This window comes from Sus scrofa, chromosome 4 (assembly GCF_054392235.1).
Source record: "Sus scrofa isolate SSC_HxYL_T2T_F1_AM1 chromosome 4, Sscrofa_HxYL_maternal_Yorkshire_Landrace_v2.0, whole genome shotgun sequence".
Taxonomy (NCBI): domain Eukaryota; kingdom Metazoa; phylum Chordata; class Mammalia; order Artiodactyla; family Suidae; genus Sus; species Sus scrofa.
Genome location: NC_139386.1, coordinates 120322271 through 120346532, shown reverse-complemented (window position 1 = coordinate 120346532; position 24262 = coordinate 120322271). Strand labels below are relative to the sequence as shown.

At 34.7% G+C, this 24262-nt stretch overlaps 1 long non-coding RNA gene across 2 annotated transcripts in view; it reads left to right on the top strand.

Moving 5' to 3' along the window:
• LOC106510214 (uncharacterized) overlaps positions 1-24262 on the top strand; it is a 198237-nt gene that overhangs the window by 18711 nt on the left and 155264 nt on the right. The window contains exons 4-5 of one of the 2 annotated variants that reach the window (XR_002343545.2): positions 2188-2289; positions 4893-4957. This is a non-coding gene — a long non-coding RNA (uncharacterized LOC106510214). Of the gene's footprint in view, positions 1-2187; positions 2290-4892; positions 4958-24262 lie in introns of those variants that run through there. The other variant, XR_014844642.1, reaches the window with a different exon arrangement.

Here is a 24262-nt window from a genome sequence, read left to right as displayed (position 1 = left end):
AAAAACATCCCCAAAGTGGATGTATAAAACAAATCTAATAAGAAAAACAAAATAACTACAGATACATGCAGTAAACAGTGTTTTCTCTTTTGAGCATTTATTTCAGTTTGTACTGATATATTTATTGCTGCGATTATTTGGTCAATGTATGTTTCTAGAGGCTATATCGTCAGTGTGGTAAGAGTGTCTGTGCTCTGGCAATACATCTCCAGCACCTGGGGTAGAGTGTGGCACTAGTAGTTATACAACTAATAAATAAATTCAGCCCAACGGTTACAAAATGTCAAATATAAATTTCCTAATCAAAAGACCTATCGAGAGATTTATATCAGAAAATAAAAATATTAGTTGACAGAACAAAGGAAACATAAAAGAATGTCTGTTGTAATCTTAGCCTATGCTGCTGTTCATGATTCTAAACTCTACTCATAAAATCAGGGTAATGGCCAACTAGATTGTGTGCAGAAGAGCATATTGGAAATTACTGAAGAAAATTCTAGACATTTAACTTGAACATTTCTCTAGCTGAAGTAATTTTTAAACATTTGTAGGAGGGTGATGTGTAAGAAAGAGTCATATAATGAATAGTTCCATGGTGCAAGTTGGGTCAATAAAGATATTGTGGAAGGAAGCAGGTTTATTCTCTATAACATAAAACTTTTATAAGATATAAAAATAGAAAAACCCAACACTGTAGGAAAGAGTCTTGTGAAGTAAGGGAATCTGAGTCCCTGGAAGTGTTCACACAGATCTAGACAAACTTGCCAAAGTCATGACAGAGAATGTTTATTTTCTTGGGTGGAAATTTATCAGATTCCATTCTACTGTAACACATCCTTAATGAAATTGGTTATGATGTTTTTGAATATAAAATTAGTACCAAGCACTGGAGAAAATATACACACTCTATATACTTTTTGTATTTTGACCTCTTTACCTGATTTTTGGTACCAGGGATTATAAACTCTTACGTTTTGACAAATAAGATATGCTTTAATTTTTGTTATTTTCAACTTTAAAAATATTCGGGTTTTAAACAGAAAAGGAATTATATAGGAAAGCTATTTACTATATAAAAATTTAAAAAAACCTATTCAAATATATATGCATAAAGGGATTTTCTAAGTCTGATCCTGTCTAAAATAGGTTTCAGAGAAAAACCAAAAAAAAAAATTTTTTTTCTCATTCTCCCAGAAAATACACTTCCTTGTATTTGGAAATGTATAAAAGGAATTTTGTGACTTTATGAGTTAAAGAGTTCTGTCTATTAGGTTTTAGCATTTGGATGCATAAAGTGGGACATTGATTCAATACTCATGATGCTAGCTTTTGCTTTGCTGTTCAAAATCATACTTTGCAGGCACATTCATTGGGAAATTCTTCCCAAAGTATATCTAAAAGGCTAAATGTTTCCCGCTGTGCTGAGTGCATTAATTCCCATTACCCTCTAGTGCCTTCCTATTGACAACCACCTGTAGAAGAGCAGCACTATGTTTATGTGTAAATAAAATAGGCTATATATGTGCTTTTCCATTTTTTCTCTGCAAAAAAGGTGTTTTACTCCTGCTGTTTAATGCATTTTGAACATGTGCTGTTCTATAAATTTAAAGCAAGATTAAAAAAAATTAAACAAGATTCATCTGGCAGCATTGGAAGTTAGTTTCATACACCTGGCACATAGTTTCCAAAGCAAAGTGATTCTATGGGAAAGAACTGCTTGATAAGCAACAGAACTAAAACAAAGATGAGCAGATGACAGTACACTGAGAAATAGATAAAAGCGTACAATATGATATTGCAGGAAGGTGGAGATGTAATGAAATGAAATGGAGCAAAGGGGAAACCAGACAGAATAAGGAGAAAAAAATTCATAAGTGTGAAGTCTATTACAGTACCAAATATCTTCCCAAGAAGTAGTTGAAACTCTATCCGTTGAATAATTTTGCAGTGGAAAATCAGACTGAGAATATAAAATGGTAAAAAACTTTAATGAGTGGAAGATAAGATGATAAAAATAAAGAAACAAATACAAATTCACTGAGGTGATTTTGAACATGATGGTTTTGCTAAGTTTCCCTCTCATTGACAATAATAATAATTGAATGATAATATTTAGAATTTATGAAAGATTTTTATAAATTTATAAAAATCATAACCAATAAAATGAATATGATCTAATCTTTGTAGATATGTTGAAAACTAAGACTTACAGTTGAGTCTCTGATGAGACTGCAGCCCCTGCTGATACCTGGATTGCAGCTTGGTTAAGAGCCTGAACAAAGGACCCAGGTGAGCTGTGCTCCAACTCCTGACCCATGGAAACTGTGAGATAATAAATGTGTATTGTTTTAAGATGCTAAATTTATGGTAATTTGTTATATAGAAATAGAGAATGAACACAGGCCTCAATGCTTAAAAAATAAAATGCTACTTAAAAGATTTTGTAAAAAATATTTACCTAATATAGTATTGAATAGAAATGAATAATGCCAGAAAACTGCTAGGTTTCATATTTGCCCCTATTAGTAACTTTATAATCTAAGCCCTTTTTCAGAGTATAGTTTTCATTTCCGTATCTAAATTGGGACTGGAGCCTCTTTGTTTTTATAAATCTTACTTTAGCCTTTGGGAAAAAAATCAGTAAAATAAATGATTCCATTTTTAGGTTAAAATTTACATAAGATTTTTATGAGTAATAATCAGAGGTAATTGGGGAGAATCTCAAGTTTTTTCTTTGTTCTAAGTATTACTTAAATGTGCTTTAAGAATGCTCTGTTAACAAAGGCTATATATGAGTGGTGAAAAACTGAAAGATTTTTCTCTAAGATCAGGATGACCCCTCTTAACATTCTATTCAACATAGTACCAGAAATCCTAGACAGAGCAACTGGACAAGAAAAATAAATAAAAGGCATATAAATCGGAAAGGAAGAAGTAAAATTTTCTCTTTTTGCAGATGACTTGCTCTTTTACATAGAAAACCCAAAAACCATACTGTTCAATAATCTCACTTTGGGGTGTTTACCTACCCCCTGTATCAAAAAAAAATTCAGAATCTTTCTAATATTTTCATACCAATGTTCACTGAAGCACTATTCACAATTGCCAACACATAAGAATAACTTTTATATTCATGGATGGATGAATAAAGAAAGTGAAGTATATACATGTAATAGAATATTATTTGACCTTATAAATAAAGGAAATCCTGCAATATGCAATACTAGTTATTTATTGCTATAATATTGCTATACAGAAAGTCACCTAGAAATGTAAAATAATTTTTCCTCAGTCATCTTTATACAGATTGATTGGAATAGGTCATCTTGCTGTAATTTAGCTCGGTTTGGCAGCAAACTGAGGTTTAGATCTGCTCCACATGTTTTTAATTCTCCTTGGAGTAGTAGACTGATCAGGAAATGTTAATTTCATGAAAATATGCCATAATTGAGGCGATATTTTTCTGAGTGTGGGTAGAAGGAGAAAAAATTTTTTAATGTTGATATTAGAAACCCTTCACAGAGGAAGGTAACATTTGATCTGGACATTGAAGGAAGGGAAATTAAAATTAGTCAATCAGAGAATGAAGGAAGAACATTCCAATTTTTGATAATGAGGTATAAGATTATTTATATTAGCTTAAAATGATTTATTATATTAGCTGAGATAAGAGGGTTTGTTTGAGATTTAGTAGAAAAAGCTTAGAAACTGGTATCTCAACATGCAGATTTGACTACTACAGAATTTCACAAACTCAGGCAAGCAGACCCTTCTGGCATAGAGATAATACATGTTAGAAAGGCTATAGCACATTGAATCAAAGGACACTCAATGACAAACTAGCTACTTGTGACCTAATAAATCTCACTGATGGTTTTGGTTTAGCCCAAATAATGTTCTTTGAAAATTTAAACTAATGATTTAAATGGGGTAATTTCGCATAACAATCCAATCTCTGGCCATGTTGAGTTTGTAATCCATGAGAAGAGTTGTCTAGAGCTGTGTAATGAGTCTTTTATTAAAACAAACGTATACTTTCCAAGTTAGTTCAGATGTAATTGAGTCTTATCATCTCCTTTACCCAGAGATGGACTGTCAGTTGCCATTTATCATTAAGCATAAACTATTTATTTTTCCTGGTAGAAGAGAGAAATATTTATTGGTACTCTATCAAAAAATGGGAGAATTAGTTACCAAAAGAGACATATGTTTCAAAAACAATAGGAGGAAGAATTTTTTTTGAGGACTATTTCCCTGTTTAATTTGCAAGTGAGATGCTATATTAGACGATGATGATAATAAGAAGCCATTAGGAGTTCCCTTCATGGCTCAGTGGAAACGAATCTGAATTCAACTGGTATCCATGAGGATGCAGGTTTGATCCCAGGCCTTGCTCAGTGGATTAGGGATCTGGCATTGCTGTGAGCTCTGGTGTAGGTTGCAGACCTGGCTGGGATCTAATATTGCTGTGGCTGTGGCGTAGGCCAGTGGCTACAGCTCTGATTTGACCCCTAGCCTGGGAACCTCCATTTGCTGCAAGTACAGCCAAAAAAAAAAAAAAAAAAAAGAGCAGCCATTAATAGGAGGCTGTTTAAAAGCTGTGGTGACCCTAGTTTTATGTTTTCTGCTGCTACCAACAATCTACCTAAATCTCAGGACAACTTATTACAATGTGGAATCAAAAAGTTCCCCCAAATTAGAGACCCTAAACTCTGAGAATCTCAAATCTTAATTCAAAAAATTATGTTATTATCTTCTTTGAGTCCACCTCCCTCCTAGAAGCTACCTGTGCTGAATTTTTGTAGTCTATTAAAACAAGAGAGAAACTCAGCATGAACTGTTCTGGTCAAGGCTATTCTAATATTTATCTTTTGTTATCTCTCTTCCTGTAGCATCAACATCAGAGAAATGGGAAATGTTGATTTCTGAGCAAATATATTGTATATTGGACCAAATAGAGTACAAAGAAATATCTCAAATTGAGCCTAACATCATTTTTATTTTTTTAAATTTTGTTTTATTTTTTCCATTATAGCTGGTTTACAGTGTTCTGTCAATTTTCTACTGTACTGCAAGTTGACCCAGTTACATGTACATGTATACATTCTTTTTTCTCACATTATCATCCTCCATCCTAATACCATTTTAAAATTTTTATTAAAATATAGCTGATTTACAATTTTCTGTCAATTTCTGCTGTACGCAAAGTAACCCAGTTGTATATATATGACTTTTTCTTTATTTCTCTCACATTATCTTCCATCATGTTATATCACAATTTTATATATAGTTACCTGTGATATACAGTGGGGCCTCCTTGCTTATCCATTCTATATGTAAGAGTTTAGATCTACTAACCATAAACTCCCAGTCCATCTCATACCCTCTCCCTCCTCCTTCTCCTTGGCAACCGCAAGTCTGTTCTCTATATCTGTGAGTCTGTTTCTGTTCTGTAAATAGGTTCATTTGTGCTGTGTTTTAGATTCCACATATAAGTGATAATCATATGGTACTTGTCTTTCTGACTTACTTCACTTAGTGTGAGAATCTCTAGTTGCATACATGTTGCTGCAAATGGCATTATTTCATTCTTTTTTTATGGCTGAGTAGTATTACATTGTGTATAGGTACCACATTTTCTTAATCTATTCATCTGTCAATGGACATTTAGGTTGTTTACATGTCTTGGCTATTGTGAAAAGTGCTGCTGTGGACATACAGGTGCATGCATCTTTTTGAATGAAGGTTTTGTCCGGGTATATGCCCAAGACTGGGATTGCTGGATCATATGGTAGTTCTATGTTAAGTTTTCTGAGGTACCTCCATACTGTTTTCCATAGTGGTTGTACCAATTTACGTTCCCACCAACAGTGAAGGAGGGTTCCATTTTCTCCACATCTCTCCAGCATTTGTTATTTGAAGACTTGTTAACAGTGGCCATTCAGACCAATGTGAGGTGGTACATCATTACAATTTTGATTTGCATTTCTCTAATAATTAGTTGTGTTGAACATGTTTTCATGTGCCTGTTGGCCATTGGTAGGTCTTCTTTGGAGAAATGTCTATTTAGGTCTTCTGCCCATTTTTCGATGGGGTTGTTTTTATGCTGTTGAGTTGTATGTGTTGTTTTTATATGTTAGAGATTAAGCCCTTGTCAGCTGCATCATTTGCAACTATTTTCTCCCATTCCTTAGGGTGTCTTTTTGGGTTTTTTAATAGTTTCTTTTGCTGTGCAAAAGCTTGTAAATTTGATTAGGTCGTTAGTTTATTTTTGTTTTTATTTCTACTGCCTTTGGAGACTTACCTAGGAAAATATTTGTAAAGTTGATGTCAGAGAATGTTTTGCCTATGTTCTCTTCTAGGAATTTGATGGTGTCATGTCTTATGTTTAAGTCTTTAAGCCATTTTTGGTTTATTTTTGTTCGTGGTATGAGGGTGTGTTCTAGTTTCATTGATTTACATGAAGCTGTCTGGTTTTCCCAGCACCACTTGCTGAAGGCATTTTTTCCACTTGATATTCTTGCCTCCTTCTTTGAAGATTAGTCAGCCATAGGTGTTTGGGTTTATTTATGTGTTCTCTATTCTGTTCCATTGGTCCATATATCTGGTTTTGTACCAATACCTCATTGTCTTGATTACTGTAGCTTTATAATATTGTCTGAAGTTGGGAATTATGCCTCCTGCTTGGTTTTATTCCCTCAGGATTTATTTGGCAATTCTGGGTCTTTTATGGTTCCATATAAATTTTTGGTTGTTTGTTCTAGTTCTGTAAAAAATGTCATGGGTTGTTTGATAGAGATCACATTAAATCTGTGGGTTGCTTTGGGTAGTATGGCCATTTTAACAATATTAATTCTTCCAATTCAGGAGCATGGAATATCTTTCTATTTCTTTGAATCATCTTTAATTTCCTTGATTAATGCTTTCTACTTCTCAGTGTATAAGTCTTTAACCTCCTTGGTCAGGTTTTTTCCTAGGTATTTTAATTTTGGGGGGTGTAATTTTAAACGGTATTTTTTATACTCTTTTTCTAATATTTTATTGGTAGCATACAGAAATGCAACCAACCTCTGAATGTTAATCTTGTATCCTGCTACTTTGCTGAATTCATTGATCAGTTTGAGTAGTTTTTTAATGGAGTCTTAGGGTTTTCCGTATATAGTATTATGTTATCTGCATATAGTGACATATGGTGGCAGACTGCACTCAGCTCTGGGGTCTGAGATGGGTGCAAAGCTTTGCATCTGCCTCGTGTAGCCCACACAAGAGGCTAAGAGCTGGTACATGTGCAGAGAAAGATGTTCCTATTGCCCCTCCTTCTCTCACCCTCCCCGACACTGGTGCTTTACTTCTCTGTGGGCCCAGTCCTCCTCCTGTATTCTCTTAGCTGTGGTGCTCTGCTCCCTAACTCTGGTGCACTGGTCCCTCTCCCTCTCAGGCTATCACCACACAGCCAACACTAATCTTGTCCCTGGAACTGACCTCCAAAGCCTGAGTCCCAACACCTAGCCCCTGCCTGAGGGTCTAAAGCTGTGATATCCTGGGCTGTGGTACCAATAGTCTGTGTAACTCTCTCTGCTTTGCTCTCCTCAGTTTGGCTGCTGAGTTACTCTCTGAGGCTTTAAGTTTTCCCTTCTGTCCTGGCTGATCTCCCCATCAGTTAGGTGGCCTCTTGAGGTATGGATTTTTTTCTTCTTTCACAGCTCCCACTCAGGAGTGCTGGTCCCATCCTGATTCCTTTTTTTTCTTCTCTCTCTCTCTTTTTTTCTTCCTTCTTAACTATATAAGGTTAAACCATGAATTGTGTGGTATAACATTTTCTAAAACTTTAATATTTTAATGATTTTAAAGTATACCATTATTAAATGAAAGAAGGAGCTTTGCTCCAAGCACAATCTCTCCTGTGATGTATCTTAACTTAGAAGACTGTGGACTAATTAGACACTCAGCATATGCCTTCCTATGGTTTCACTTACCCTATACTGGTTTCTATTCTTTAGTCTGAACTTGGTAGGTATGTTCTTTTGCCATTAAACTTTTTCTTTTGAAGAAATTGCTTTTAATTAGAAAATTTAAAAAGGGAAACACAAAAGCCTTACCTAGTACTGAGTCATAAAAAAACTGCAGCAGGTGGTTGTAGCCGCATGATGTTCAACCTCATGCAATGTGACTTTTGCCAAGGACTCTGATTGCAATCCTCCTGAACTCAACTGCAATTCTTGTGTCGACTCTGTCCTGTAGTGCAAATCAATCACCAGGTACCTTTTGAGCTCTGGTGGACATTTAAAATTCCAAAGCCTGAATCCCACATACATTTACAGAAGAAGCAGGAAGGGAAGACACTCCCCAGTCCTGTACTCAATCCCAGCATGATATGCAATAATGACCTGTCAGGAAAGGAGGCTGTGTATCCTCACACTGTGAAATATCCTGAGGGACTTTCTTTATGAATTTGAAAAAAGATTCAGCAGGACTCTAGGCAAGAGCTCATGTACACAATTTCAAAAGTCCATCACAATCCTTTAAACATTTTTTTCAAGAGGTATCATTACCTTGGCATTTTTTCATCTGTCCTTTTAAAAAAATTACAAATGTGAAGAGAATGATCTGAAACAGTCTCCTGGCTGCAAAAAATAGTCATCTGTTTTTTTAAGGTTTATCATTTCTCTTTTTACACTAGCAGGATGTTCTTTGCCTTTTAAGGATTCATTGATTTATTTTCATTTTTGCCCATTCATAATGCGATAGATATTGAATGGGTGATATGTGTGCATTAGTCATTGTGCAGAATTTGTTAGAATTAATTCAAAGGCTAAAACTAACCACATTTCATCTTTTCTTGGTAACTGGATGATCTTCAACATGCTAGAAAAATGGCACGTATATTTTTTGATACAAAGGCCACCTGGGGGAAAGAAAAACTTCTATCAGAAAAATTCATATATACTTATATGATTTAAAACATACATGTAAATTGAGAGGACTTACAGGTTCCTTGGAGCCCTGTGTCCCTGGTTAAGTTGAGATGAGGAAAGCTGACAGTTTAGCAGGCAGGGTATTTGTTAGGAAGCAAGAGCTATGAAAAGGAAGATGAGGATGCAAGATTGGGCATGGGGATAAGTTGAGAGCTAAAATGCAGAACAAACAAAGCTTCAGGCAATTACAGTCATGTGGAAGTAATCAGACTCAAGAGCTAGAATGGCCCTTCAGGACTGTAGGAGTTGGGCCCTCCTGTATTGATCCGTCAAATTGAATGTGAGTTACTCAGGAAGCAGTGGATGTAGGCCACCACGTGGCTGGGGAAATCTGTGAAGGGACAGAAGGCTAAAGCCTGTCCATGACAGCCCTCCCAGCACCTGGGGTAACAAATTCTTTCATGAATGGGATCTGGGGGCTACATCAGAGTATTTATCAGACCCAGGTTATGAGAAACCGTGCCTTAAAATCTTCAGTTTTCTCTTTACAATTTTAACTACTGAAGTAATTTTCCGATTTTATTTCTAAAATCTAACTCAATGACCAATTAAGAACAATTAAACTATGATAGTTTATGCCTTATTTAGACAACAATATATTTTAGGTGTTCATTACTGAGTAGATTATTTCATTTATGTATTTTGAACTTATTTTAAACTTTCTGATCTTTTAAAGATAATTTTATTACAATTACATTTTAATCTATTGAATGTTTTTAAGCAGATGTTAAAATAACAAGAAAACTCTTAGAATGCAGAAAGAGCTGACCTCACCACTACAAAACTTGGTAGATCCAGAAGGGACTCTCTTTTGCCCTAGTTCCATTCGTGTAGCTAAATGACTGATAGGCATGGAGCAAAAATAGGAATAAAAAAAAATAAAACAGATGGCATCATCATCCTCCTTATTATAAAGAAAATTAGTTTAAATAAAAACAAGATAAAAGATAATAGCATACTTTTCACTTTAAAAAGTCATTGAAATAATGAAAATAATCTCTTCACTGTTAGAGATTTTCACTTTTATCAGTTTAGGTTTTCACTGAAATATTTTATGCCTAAATCTAATTATGCAAGGGGGAGAGTACTATTTTCAGTATGCCATATTTAATTCTCTAAAATGTCTTTGTTCGGTAAAGCCCTGAAGGGATGAATGATAGCCTGGCAGGTTTTCAATAAATAATGACAATTTATCAGTAAAGAGGCTTATTTTCAAGAGATGAATAGCTTGATACAGCTTAGCATTAATTTCCAAATCCTGTAGACAAAATTGCATTGACAGAAATCATAAAATTTGCAGGACAAACAAGTTCGGGTGGGAGCCAAGGGTGTGGGAAAGAGCAAAAATACATTCTATTTTAGACATTTGCTTTTGAAGTAGTGTGGCACATTCAAGGAAAGAGATATTAAGCAGGTATCTAGAAACACACTTTTGGAGCTCAAGGGGTAAAGGTCAGGCTTACTGGAACAGAGGTGTCTGCTGTCACTAAATTAGGTGTTCCTGGGTTAGGAAATATGTCTGGTATATTTCAGAAAGAAGTGATCAAGGAGGATGTGTCTCCACTCCAGTGAGTGGGCAGTGTGGTCTGTTGGAAAAATTAATATCCAGTTATATATAGTTCCATCACTCACTATTTGGCTTTGAATAACTCTCTCTGAACTTTAGCTCTCCCTGTTAGTAAAAATGGGAATATCAAAACCTATTAATGCTCTCTTAAAGAGTGATTTGGGAGTTCCTGCCTTGGTGCAGTGGATTAATAATCAGGATTGTCTCTTCGGAGGCACTGGTTTGATCCCTGGCCAGGCTCAGTACGTTAAGAATCCAGTGTTATACTGCAGCTGCAACTGTGGCATAGGTTGCAGCTTGGGCTCAGATTCCATCCCTGGCACAGGAACTTCCTCCATATGCTGCTAGCAAGGCTTTAAAAGCCAAAAAAAAAAAAAAAGAAAGAAAGAAAGAAAGAAAAATAAAGGAGTGACTTGGACTAAAGATGATAAATGTGAAAGCATTCTATAAATTTAAATGCTATTCAAATACACACCATCATAATAATAGTTTATGGGTGAATGTTTGAAATATTTAAACATAAAAGACAAGATGTAAATAATTCACTCACACAAAACATATATGTTGTATAAGACATTAAATTAGTGCTAGAAAGAGAAAAATAAATAAGACATAGTTTCTTCTCTCTAATGGTTCATAAGTTCTATCAAGAAAAATAGCATATGTGTGGGTGTCAATTACAAGCAGACAGAAGGATGTTATAAGTGAATGAATGAATAAATAAATAAATAGATGCCCAAAGGAGAAGCATTTAATCCAAACTCAAATTCTCAAAAAGACTTCTTGGCAGAATCTGTCTTAAAAATATAACAAGTTTTCCTTCAAATAAAGAAGAAGTGATGGAAAGTAAGAAATCCCAAGCCCAGGCAATTTCAAGAGAAAATGTTGAGCATGAAATGCTTGAGGGCAGTTGGCAAGAAATGAAGTTGGAGGAGGAAAATAGGAGTTGGTGGTCAGATAACCTATGTCATGCTATGTTACTTGAATTATTATGATGAGATAATATTTATAAGAGGAGGAGTATGGTAATTGGATTTGCCTTTTAGATGGAACCCTCTGGCAGTGGTGTGGAAATTTGATTTAAAGGAAAGGAAATTGGAATCAGGGAGACAGTTCTGGGAATTATAGCAATAGACCAGCAATAGATTATAGGGGCTTGAATTAACTTCGAAATTAATTTGGGTTTAAAATATCCGTGAGTGACTGAATGGTGGAAAGTGAATGAGAGGGAAGAAAGAAAAATGTTTCCCTGGTATCTGAATAGATGGGTCAGTCAACTACTGAGATAGAAAAATGTAGAGGAAAAACAAGTTTAAGGAAAAAGAGAATTTTTGTGTGGGTATTTTGAATTAAGCAGTGTTTGTGTGATGTTTAGGCAGACATATAGAGCAGGAAGTTGGATATATGAGTCTGAAGCCCAGTGGAGAGAACCTCTTATGAGAGAGTTTGGGGCTAGAGATCTAGATTTGAAAAGCATCAGCAGATAAAAAGATTAGATAGATAGATAGATAGATAGATAGATAGATAGATAGATAGATAGGTAATAAAGAATAGAAATATAAAGAGTATGAAGAGAATTGTGTAGAGGGCAATATTATGAAATTCGAGAAAGGATAAAATTAAGGGAAACAAACAAAGAGTTCTAATCCACTGTTGACCCAATCATATGACAATGATGGAGGTGTCAGTTTGTTGACAGAGCACAGGCAGAGCTGGAAGGGGTTAATTGGCTTTTTTTGTGAAATTTGATTTATGAATGCTGAATCTGAAGTATGTGAGTTTACAACTGTCACTAGGAAACTTCTCCATTATCAGAGAAAGCCTCCAAGAAAATGCAGTGTATTCCATACGTGCTTCTTTCTAATATTTCCACAAAGCAGCTTGTTATCTCTTTAAAACTTAAACTAATATCATCCTTTCCCTGCTCAAAAGTCTTTAATGGCCCCTTCATTGCACTTATCCTAGCCTTTTTTCCTCTTACAATTTGGCCTCTGCCAGTTTCTCTAGCCTCATCCTGTTCATTATTCCCCTTTGCTTATAAACTAAAATCTTTTCTTGATTTAGGTTCTCTTTAATAATATGTGTTTCTTTTTTCCCTTTAATTTGGAATGTTCTTTCATTCACATGTTTCTTTCTCTTTTTTAAGTTTTAGCTTAGATGTCACTTCCAGAAATGAGTTTCTTAAAAAACCATCATAATCCAAAACAGGTTCCTTCTATCTAATCTCTCACCACCTCATTCTACTTTCACTGGACTTATTATAGTTTGTAATTATATTGCTGATTGGTTATTATTTTTCTTGTTTGTTTTTCTTTTTATATATTCTTTTTTGCTTTCCTGAATTTTTGATTGATCATTTACTGTATATATTCTCTACAGAAGTATACTCTCCCAAAGGAAGGACCCATATCTTTGTGTTTACTTCTTCATACCCAGTGCCTAGCTTAATAGGTGTAGAAGGAATAAATAATAATGGCTGTATGCTTAAATGGATTTATAAGTAATTCATTTACCTTTATGGACATAGCTTGTGGATATATAGGAAAGATTTTTAAATTGCTGTTTTAAAATAGGACATTTAACCACATAATAAAACTGTATTACACTTAATTTTAGGCATTTAAAGAATTAGCTTGTGAACATTTCTTTAAAAATAACTGATTTAAAAGCAGCATTATCTATAGTAGAATTTGAGATGCAAAACAAAACAAAAACAAAAGAAAAAACAGAGCTATTTTTTTGTAAGGCATAGAATTCTGTGATTGAAATACAAAACATTTTACTAATTCATCTGAGCTTCCTATTTAGCAACTTGCTAGGCTCTTTTTTTTTTAAAGTTTTGTTGAAGTATAGCTGATTTACAGTGTTGTGATAGTTTCTGCTGTACAACAATGTAATTCAATCATGCATATACACATGTCCATTTATTTCAGATTCTTTGCCCAGATAGGTCATTGCAGGATATTGGGTAGAGTTCCCTGTGCTATTCAGCAGGTCCCTGTTGGCCATCCATTCCATATACAATAGTGTGCATACACCAATAACAAACTGCCAATCCATCTCTCCCCCTCCACTTTTCCCCGTTGGTAACATAAGTTTGTTTTTTAAAGTCTGTAAGTCTGTTTCTGTTTTATAAATAAGTTCATGTGTATCATTTTTCAAGATTCACCATATAAGTGATACCATATTATGTTTGTGTTTCCTGGTCTGACATACTTCACTTACTATGATAATCTCTTTTTGTAGAATGTACAATCAGAAACTCTCATGCTCATACATTTATGAGATAATGTAACTTTGTTGACTTAATAGGTCTTTACTATTTTACTTTGGCTCTTTCCTCTCACTAAAGTAACCACCCCCCAGTGTAATTTAGTCCTTTAATAACCTCAATAATTCCAATTCAACAAATCTTTAATGAATATCTCTTATGGGCTGAGAATATTGTAGTGCTGAGCACAGACTACATGATGGAAGTAGTATCTGTGCTTAAGATATTTATCATCTGTTTCAGGAAGACAAATGTGAACCTTTGAAATGTCTGCTAGTATGATATAGATTAACAGAATGAAAATGAATTGCAGCAGCCTAGGAAGCTGCATTTTCAAAAAGATGACTAGGATTTGGTAAATCAGAGACATGGGAGATGAATGACATTCTGTGATGAAAAAATATTTAGATGTCTCTGAAGGAAGATTGCCCCGGGAGCATTACATATGAATCAGGGCTGCTGACCGCAATAGAGCAGAGATATGCCCACTAGCTCTAAAGCAAAATTAAAATAATGTCCTTGCTTCAGGTGGGAAAACACCCTTGTGAATGAATAAATGATGGTAGTCATGGATTTTCTGTTTGAGTAAACGATGGATGAATTACTCAATAAGCAGCCTGTCTGTAGAAAAAGTCTGATTTCTTATCACATATCCTCCATATAGAGATGCAAGCATTTGCATAGAAATGAATTGATCTGAGAAAGGGCAGAAAAGGAGAAGCAATAGAGAGAGAGATTGGAGCTGGCAAGAGACTGCAGAGAATAATATCCTTATAGGTTTGTTTAATAACACTCTATTCCACTTATGGGATATAGTACCTTTGGTAATTTAACTCATCTGGTCACTTCAAATCCATGTCATTTTAGATAAGGAGGAGAAAATATGATTTCAAAAGGAGAGTAATGACTATTTTATATCCATACATCATTCATCACCTGAAGCCTTAATAGAAAAGTTATATACATTGCAATGTGAAAATAAGTAGGTGCACTTAGTTTTAAAAACTTAAAGCAGATCTTACAAGTGAAAATTTCTCTATGTAGAATATGAATGAGGTTTTTTGTATTTCTTATTTTTAAGAATAATAAAATTTTTATTTTGAAGTTTTTTGAAGTTTTTTATAAAAAGATTTAAAGGGCTATCTATCACATCATCTGTCCAGATCTAATTTTTCTATCCAGTGTATCCAATTGGAAGTAAAGCTCTCTAATTTTAAAGAGTTACATTTTACATGGGAAACTATTCCAGGGCTTACTTTGCTTCCTTTTTATCCTTAAATAAGCAAATTTAACATATTTTTTATTATATCTCTAAGAAAAATTTCCTAAGAGTTTCAATAAATTAGACAGAAATACTCAGATAAAACTGGAAGTGCTGGGATAAAAAAATTAAATGTTTTCTTACCATAGGATAATATTTGGTTTGATAAAAATATGTCCACTGTGAATCTTTAGGTAGTGGTATAAGTATTTTTCAAACTTCTAGATTTCAGCATTCTTTTGAGAAAATTCTTAAAGAGTGCTCTGAAGAATATAAAACTGAATCTATTGTATCAGGAAAAGTTAGAAGCTAACAATATTTAAACAGTTTCAATTATGCAGGTAATTGCTTTTTAAAGAAACCTCAAGATAGAAAAATTCCAAGTGGAAATACTTTTTAAAAAGAGTTTAATATGGAATTCTTCTTTTTTATAAACACTTAAGTATTTAAAAAAGCCTAAGGGTAGTATATAACAATGATTAAGAACCAGACTTTAGAGTTGGATGCATTTGAATTCCAAATTTATTACTAACTAAAGGTGTGACTTTGTTCTCCAAGTATTTATTAGCATGAGTATAAAATATAGTCAATAACAACTTCTAGGACGTGAAGATTAAATGAGAAGAGCACGTATTCATACTAATACATAGTAACTAGTAAAAACTATTTGCTATTATTCTTACATTGAAATTTATTATTATATTTAATGAGATATGGTTTGGAATCTATAAATTTAATCAATAAATGGGAGTTCCTGTCGTGGCTCAGTGGTTAATAATCCGACTAGGAACCATGAGGCTGCGGGTTTGATCCCTGGCCTTGCTCAGTGGGTTAAGGGTCCGGTGTTGCCGTGAGCTGTGGTGTGGGTTGCACATGCGGCTCGGATCCTGTGTTGCTGTGGCTCTGGTGTAGGCCGGTGGCCATAGCTCTGATTCGACCCCTAGCCTGGGAATCTCCATATGTGGTGGGAGCGGCCCAAGAAATGGCAAAAAGCCAAAAAAAAAAAAAAAAAAAAAGTTAGCCACTGCCAATTAAAAGTCAGTCTGAAAGAACAGCATAGTCTGAAATTACTCAGCATCTTCTATGTTACATTGTTTACTATATTGTGAAATTTAGAAAGCATTTGCCCCAAGGAATGGTCATGGGTAAATTACTGGAGTGCCAAAAATATTTTGCAATAAAACAGTTCATCCTTTGGGCAATCCCAAAGCATAGACCTTATCTTTAATGGCATTTTAATAAATTTCAATATCTAAAGTCCACCAATAGAAACCTATCATATTATTTATACAAAAGCATTTCTAATACCTTACCATATCCTATCAGTGTTCTATAATTAGTCACAAGAATATCAAACACTTAGTTTGCCCATAAGAATACAAGAACTATTTCATTACAGTGCAAAGAAATCTCAAGGTTAATATTTCTATGACAAGTATCTTAAGTCCCAAGCAGACATGCATCAGTTTAAAATAGCATCAAATAAAATATGTAATGATAAAATAAGCTAAATAAAACACTTTATGAATATTCATTAATCTTAATTACTATTTAGAGTCCTTAGAGTTATAGGGACCAGAGGAACATTCATCTGATCTCAGCAAATGGTGAGTTATTTAAGGGTACAAAGGAAAGTAAGACAAACTTTCCTATCAGCAGCTGCGTAGCAAAAAGAGCAGAGTGCTGCTCATGATGCAATAGTCATCCTAATAACATGACAGCAACTCAGGATTTTGTCCATCTGTAGAGATGATAACACCTATGTTTCATATTCTCGTATTCTGACATTTTCTTTTGATTCTTTCAATCACACATTTGATTCCCTATGACTCACAGATACCACAAAGAAAAGATATGACTGGTTTGGCCATTCACAGTCTTACTGTAGTATGTCCATTATGCAGAACTCTCAAAATGGTCAGTCATTTCCTTCATCATATAGTTATTAAGCACATAATTTGTGACAATCATTTTCCACCAGCAAATTCCACAGTGGGGACAAAATAGACATGACCACTGCATTATGGAATTGTCTAGTAGTTCAGACAGGCATCTGAGCAGGGTGACAGCTTTATGCGACATAGTGCATAATGCAAGATAAACCATGGAGAAAACAGGTTTTCTAGGCATTCAGTGAGCCTGCAATTTATCTTCGCGGTGGCATATTTTGATTATTAATATTAATTATAATATCAAGATAAAGGTCTATTGCCTTGGATAATAAAATATAATATTTCAGCATGTATCTGTAGCATTAAATTTAAAATTATTAAGGTAGTGAATGAATGGATGAATGCCAGCTTACATTGATAGGATTAGTTAAATCTTATTCAAAGGAAAGGGTGGCTTTTCTGTTACTTCTTCAGCAACACTTCTCACTACTTTCCTTCTAGATAATTAAGCTTCAGGAAAATGGCTATATGTGAATTATGCCATTTTTTATTTACTTAGAGCACAGAAAAATATTGCAAAATTTTCATTAAGATGGAAACTAATAATGTAAACAAGCCCCAAGAGCTGTCGTGGGAAAAAGGTGTCATAACATCAGGTTGTTTTCTAACACTGACCTCTACCTTACTTCCCACGACATTTTAATTTTCACAGGAAGGTTTCCATCTTGTTATTTGATGGAGTTCTGAATTTTTCCCATTTTTTTGTCTCAGTTTTATCATTTGTCTTTATCTTCTCTCCTGACATTTATTTTTCCTTCATCGACATACGCCAAGTCACTTTTTCCCCCATTATTAGGTATCTATTAATTTCCTTTGGGATGATGTTTACAACATAATAAAATCTTATTACAGATAGTACTTATGCATATATTAAATAAATATTCCACTCAACAAATACTCACTAAGCACCTTAAGTGTGTCAGATGCTAATTTAGGTGCTATGAATACAGCAATTGCAAATAAAACAAAAACAGACAAATATGCTTATTCTCTTGGTGTTTACATTCTAGTGGGCAAAATTCAGTCTCTCTATATATTAACATGCAACTTATGCAATGAATATAATCTTGCATTAATAACATTATATAAGTTTATTGATTAATACAAATCAACATAATTTAGTTCCAATATAGTAAAAAATAATATTTTAAAAAATTTTAGGAGTTCCTGTTGTGGCTCAGTGGGTTAAGAACCAGACATAGTGTCTGTGAGGAAAGAGGTGTCGTAACATCAGGTTGTCTGTGTCTTGCTCAGTGGGTTGAAGATCCAGCATTGATGCAAGTTGTGGTGTAGGTCACAGATGTGGCTTGGATTCGGTGTTGCTGTGGCTGTAGTGTAGACCTGCAGTTGGGAACTTCCATAGGCCACAGGTGCAGCCCTTAAAAAAAAAAAAAAAAAAAAAAAAGTGAAACTACTCAGGGTTACAGCTTGTCATTTTTATAGATGGGAGCATAATTATTTCTGATTCTTCATAAGGCTTTTTGATTTTCACCTACTATGACATATGTATAAATAAGAATATATTGTAATTTCTGCACTGGTATTAAAAAAAGAAAATCACTATCTCAGCAACGTTGTCCTTGCCTCCTCATCAGAAAAAGATACTAAACCTGCCTTTTCCTAAACTTCAGAATCTTTCCTTTTCTTTCAGGCATTTTCACTCATTATGGCACTAGGTTCTGCTTTACATTTGCTAATTACTATCGCCTGCACCTGCTTGTGAACTATTTTAATTTTTGAAAATCTTCTCCAGAAATTTAATTTTCTAATTTTGTTTCCAAGCTTTAACCAAAAATGGCTAGCACATTGCTTTACTTATCACAGCCCAAAATTAGTGAACAAGGAAATATTTGACATTTAAAGTCATCTGTTAAATGTCACTCTAAAGCACTGTCACTTACAGCTTTTTTTTTTAGCTTCATAATTGAAGGTGGTTTTTAAGCTTTTATGTTATGTTTTGATTGAAGCTTATTTTGGAGTGCACTGTTCTCCCCCAAACTCATATGTTTTCTAATCACCAATATAAATAGAGCCTTCAAAGTTGCAACCGAAATTAAATCAGGTCATAAGAGTTGATTATTCAATAGGATTGGTGCCCTTTTAAGAAGAGGAAGAGACACCAGGAGCATGTGTGCACAGAGGAAATGCCATGTGAAAACAAGTCAAGGAAATAAGGTCTTAGCAGAAACCAACACTGCTCTCTCCTTAATATTTCACTTCCAGCCTCCAGAACTGTGAGAAATAAATTTCTGTTGTTCAAACCACTCAACCCATGATATTTTGTTATGGCAGCCCAAGCAGACTAATTCAAAGCTCTTATTTTAAATTTACTTACAAGCAGCGTTTCATAAGCACAGTTTTTTTTTTTTTTTTCCCTTCCAGGAGCCTATAGTCTTTAGAGTAGTTAAAAATATAAACCAATGTCCCTGAATGTTAGAACTCTTTCTTTTCCTAAATTAGCATTTATCTATAGATATTCTTTGGGGATATAATGGAAACAACTTGTAAAACCCACTGAAATGAGGCTCTCTCCATCTACTCCTTGGCAAGTAGGTTAGGTACACGTCATCCCTGGATATGCAGTCAGCTATATAGGGGCACTCCCAGAAGCCCTCTACAGCGATGGTGGTGTTACTGATGCTGACTTTACAAGAAGTAAAATACTAATACTCTTTCTAATACTTTTTCTAATACTGCTGGGTTTTAAAATTATTTTTGCATATTTATTTATTTATTTAACAGGAGACCTGTATTGAGAACTACATTGAGAACCGTTTTTAAAACTGAAAGTCTAAGATTAATGTGGCAGTTGATTCAGTTCCTTTGTGAAGGCTCTCTTTTTGGCTTGCAGATGGTTGCATCCTCACATGATGGAGAGGAGAGCTCTGATCTCTTCCACTTCTTTCTCTTTTTGTTTCAGTTTCATTAAGGCATAATTAATAATTAAAAATAAAATTGTATATATGTAAGGTGTACAACTAGATGATCTGATGAATGTATGCATTGTGAAATAATCATCACAAGTCAATTAACATATCTATTAGTTCATATAATTCCCTATTTTATTCTTTGTGTGTGTATGTGTGGTGAGAAGACCTAAGATTTACCCTCTCAGCAAATTTCAGTTATACCGTAAGGTATCGTTAATTGTAGTCATACTTTCACACATTGGATTTCCAGAACTTATTCAATTTGCATAATTGAAATTTGTACCTCTTGACTAGCATTTTTCCCCAATCCCAATCTCTCCCAGCCCCTGACAACCACCAATCTACCTCTGTTCTCTGTTTGACTATTTTTAATTCCACATATAAGTGTGATCATGTACTTTTTATTTTGACATACTATATACCTAAAGTAGTCAGACTTACTGAAACATAAAATAGAATGCTGGTTTATTAGGGGCTTCAGGAGGGCAAAATGGGAATTGTTCAGTGGCTATAGTGTTTCAGTTTTGTAAGATGAAAAGTTCTGGATATCTGTTGCATAATATACTTAATATTGATTTGCCATTGTTTTAAACTCATTTTTGAAATTAATATGCTCCTGATATTTTCAAAGATTTGTTATTTATTCAAGAAATTTAGGATTCGAAGGATTGTTTAAAAACTACACAGCATGGGTATGTGAAATAGTAGGAAACTGATAGTTCCCTATCTTATTATAATGCAAAATGTATGAATATATACCTCATATAGGACTCATGACAATAGAGGGTTTGTTATGGAGACCACCCAAGAAATGAACCTTCTCTGTTCTATTGCTACCCTCCTAACACTTATTCCTTTATAACATTTTCCCCTCTCTCATACACTGAAAAATCCTAGGTTAAAAAAAAAAAAAATAACCTCACTGTCTTTTCATGTTTTCCCAGAAAGGAGAGGACGATTATTTCCAGGAAGGGGTGTGTGTGTGTGTGTGTGTGTGTGTGTGTGTGTGTGTGTGTGTGTGTGTGTGTCTGTGCAGGCCCATGTGTACAGACTCTAAATATGGTATAATGGATGAAGAGACTTATGGAGGGACAAGGAAGAAAAGTTATTTATTTTTACTGTCAAAGCTACTTTTACCCTGGCCCATCAAATTCAAGCATATCTAATCAAACAGGATGTAATTCTTTCCCAAATGTCTCATTTTTTTTCTCCTGAAAAATTCATATTCCTCTGATTAAAGCGACATTAGCTTTATCCCTTAGAACTAGTATTCTGGACTTATACCATTAATGCTCTCTTTGACTTTGAATTGTATTAGAAAACATTCTTGAGGGAATTCCCTTCGTGGCTCAGCAGTTTGCGAACCTGACTAGGATCCATGAGGACGTGGGTTTGATCCCTGGCCTCACTCAGAGGTTAAGGATCCAGAGTTAAGGATCTGCAATGGCATTGCCATAAGCTCTGGTGTAAATTGCAGATGCGCCTTGGATCCAGTGTGACTGTGGCTGTGGCGTAGGCTAGCAGCCGTAGCTCTGGTTAGACCCCCAGCCCTGGGAACTTCCATATGCCATGGGTGCAGCCCTAAAAAAGGAAAAAAAAAATTCTTGGGATTAAGAATCATTTTCAAGTCATCTTTTCTGACTCAAGGGTAAGGATATGGAAAGCATAAGGAAAATCTTAGTTCACCTTATCACTCAAATAATTTTAAGATACAAAGTTAATATAAGATATAAGATTGTAGTCTTATAATAGGCATAGAAGTGGCAAAAATTCTACCTGTGAGTGTCAGAGAAAGCTTAACAAAGGAGGGAATTAAAGCTAAATTTTTAAGTATAATATAGACATTTTTCAGGAAGTAAAGGTACCATCAAAGAACTGTAAGATGATATTTTTAAGAGTTCTTTCTACTAAAGGTGACAGGAATTTAACTCAAGTTTAAGATTTAAAAAGAATACGTTGACTCATAACTGAGAAGTCCAGTCTGCAAATAATGTCATTAGAGTTTGCTCACTTAGATGTGCCTCTTTGTTTTGGATTCTTAGAATTTTTATTCCATCTGCTATCTTCCTTCTCTTCATGTGGTAGAAAGAAGGTTCCTGTTGGCTCTAGGCTTGCAGACTTCTTAAATCTTGGGATCTTTTTGAAGAGAGTTTTTTCTCTCTCCCAGTATCAAGTATTTTAAAGGAACTCTGGTGACTCTTTCCTATGGCTGCTTTAATAAATTTTCATAAACATAGTGACTTAAAACAACACAAATATATTACTTGAATTTTGGCAGTCAAAAGTTTGAAATGAGTCTCCTTGGCCTAGAAATAAGATGTCAGCAGGACTGCATTCCTTTTTGGAGGCTCTAGGGGAAAATGTGTTTCTTGACTTTTTCAGTTTCCAGAGGTTGCCTACATTTCTTGGCCCCTTAATTTATCTTCAATGCCAGAAATGGCCAGTGGAGTTTTTCTCATATTGTATCACTCTGACACTTTTGTTTCCTTCTTCTAAGTTTAAGGACCCTTGCGATTACACTGGACCCCCCTGGATGTTCCAGGATAGTCTCCCTATCTTTAAATCAGTGTATTGCCAAATTTAATTCTACCTCCTACTATCTTAATTCCTCTTTGCCACATAACACATTTACAAGTTCCAGAGATTAGGAAATGGGCATCTATGGAAGGTCATTATACTGGGTACCGCACATGGCCATCTCTTATGAGAAGGAGAATGAGGTACCACGACTGGCTAAACCTCAGACTGGTACTTATACCTGTTATAGAAGGGTAGTGGCAGGATCACTTAAGTTGAGAAGAGATGAAAGGGAACTTTGCATTTATTCTCATAAAAGGGAAAGATAATGTATAATATACAAAGGTGATAAAGAAAAAAATAAAGCAGGGATTTGATTTAAAGAATATTGGGGGTGAAGATGGAATGAGAGTTTCCCCTTTGCACACATACAGACCTCATGTAGTTTAGAATCCAGAGAATAAAGGATGAACTAAGAGTTCTGGATGTCTTGTGATACCTGTCTTAAAAAAGATAAATTACACAATGAAATTAGTATTTCAAAAATGGTGAATGTGAAGCTGTGAGAATTAGGCGAAAGGGATGAGCCTTGCGAGAATCATGAAGTTCTGTGGTCTCTTACTCATTCTTGCTGTTCGGCATGTGGCCTTTGTAGGAGGGAAGGTTTTATTTAGAGCACACAGAGCTCTTGGTTCCCTCTTAATTCTTTCTTACAGATATGTGGAAGCAGGGGGAGAGGTGGTCTTGCCTGAAGCTCCCCAACACTGGAATATTTCTTTTGACACTCAGAATATACACTTAACAGAATCCTTTACTTCTAAATATCACTCTGGTGACAGTGTGAAAATTGAAACAAAGGGTTAGACTAAGAAGAAAGAAATCTTGTTAGCTCTTTTGAAAACTCTTTTAAGTGACTAAAATAAGACAGATTCCATGATAATGAGAAGAAAATATAATAAAAGTAAAGAAAATAGAATCATCAATATATCTAGATTTTTATGTTATTTTCATAATCTGGAAAAAATTAAGTATGTATTGGTCAGTTCTTTTATTTTCTAGTGACAAAAACTCAAACTAGCTTCATTTATACATTCACTCATTTATTCATCTGTTCAACAAATATGTTTTAAAGCGAGCATGGTACCAGACTCTAGAGCTATAACAGTGAACAACCCAAAGATTCTGCCTTAGTGGAGCTTATATTCTTGGGGAAATGCAATAAACACGATAATTCTTATTGTTGTGCTTATTATGAAAGTACAGTGAAAGAGTAACTGATGAATTTTGAGAGAAGACATTACTATAGTTATTGTAGACAAGGCCTCTGCAGTATTGATGTTTGAACTAAACCTAAAAATGGCTTATATTAGGACGTATAATTGAAATACAAATGTATGAAGTGGCTTTCAAGAATACGTAAAGCTGTGATCATGTCACTTTTTTTGGCTCACTTATCACTTTTTAGGATTATTCTATAGAAAAGCACTTCATGTTCTCAGCAAGATGGCTGACTTCATATCTACATTCTCCATGCAGAAATAAGTCTTTTCTCTGAGAATTTCCTAGCTCTGAAGGAGTAATGTGTCACCCATGAAGCAGTCACTGGGGCTAGGTAGGTGATATCTTTGACTAACTTGGGTCATAAACTCTTCCTGGAGTTGAGACTAGGTGCCATAAAGGAGAAATGCTTCAGAAACATAAGTGAGTAGAGGAAATCTGCAAAGGACATAGACAAAGGAGGGTAAGGAAAATCATGGCAGGCAGGAGAAAAATCCTGTAGTCCCACAAT